Consider the following 983-nt stretch of genomic DNA (forward strand, 5'->3'; position numbering starts at 1 on the left):
TCCAGGCACTGGCGGTGAGGTTCCCTCTCTTTAAATCATAGTGTGGTTAGTTTGTGGCTCAGGATGATGATGGGGCCTTACTGTTGTGGCTTGTAAGCCATGGAGGAGCTCAACACCCTGCTAGCCGTGGTCCTTGGGTCTTCGTGGCAGGCACTGGCAGGTAGGTGGAACAAACTGCCTTGCCGTCGTGTGAGTCGATGATGTGGATCACACATACTGATTGCTATTTCTGCACAAAATCAGCTTTGCTTTTGTTTCGCTTGGCTTTGGAAAAGGATGAATCTCCTTCCTTCTTAGTGGCTGCACACCATCCACCCCTTGGCTCCTCTTTCCTCCTCCCTTTTCTTTCAACTTCGTGGACCTGGGTTTTCTGCCTGCTCCCACTGTGGATAATGGTTGGCTTCCAGAAGACTTCCTAACCATCATTAATAGGATTGTACTCTATGTTAGATCCTTGTGAAAACGCAAGCGTACATTTTGAATCTTGGCTGGGAGAAAAGGACTGTGAAGCCTGTATTCTGGATCCACATTTTTGAAGGCGTGTGGATCTCAGGCTGGGCCGGGATGGCCTCCCCAGAGGCGGCTGGGGAGTCGAAGTCCAACCTCTTAAAGTTGTCAAGGTGGAGAGAGACATGTGTGTCCTGATTTCCTGCAGATCCCTGGGGTTTGGGTAATTCTGGGGAGTGCTGGAAGGTGTTTATTCTGGGGGTGGCTGCAGCCAAGGGTGTAACTGTGTTGGAGAACTTTATGTCTCTTTTCTCACTAAGATGTGGTTTGAAACCCTTTAGGTGACTATTTTGGTACCTTTAGCTAACAATTTTGACATTAAAGTCTCTGTTGTGGTTTACGAGAGTTGGAAAACTTGATGGATAGTTCAGAAAATGCAAAGCGTAAACACAGTCTGGCCTTCAACCAAGAATAGAATTTCACTTGGTGTTTCTCAGTACATTTGTCTGTGTGTGAGAGAGATACAAACTCAAAGC

This window comes from Pseudonaja textilis, chromosome 13 (genome assembly GCF_049901715.1).
Source record: "Pseudonaja textilis isolate UNSWEBS1 chromosome 13, rPseTex1.2, whole genome shotgun sequence".
Classification (NCBI taxonomy): domain Eukaryota; kingdom Metazoa; phylum Chordata; class Lepidosauria; order Squamata; family Elapidae; genus Pseudonaja; species Pseudonaja textilis.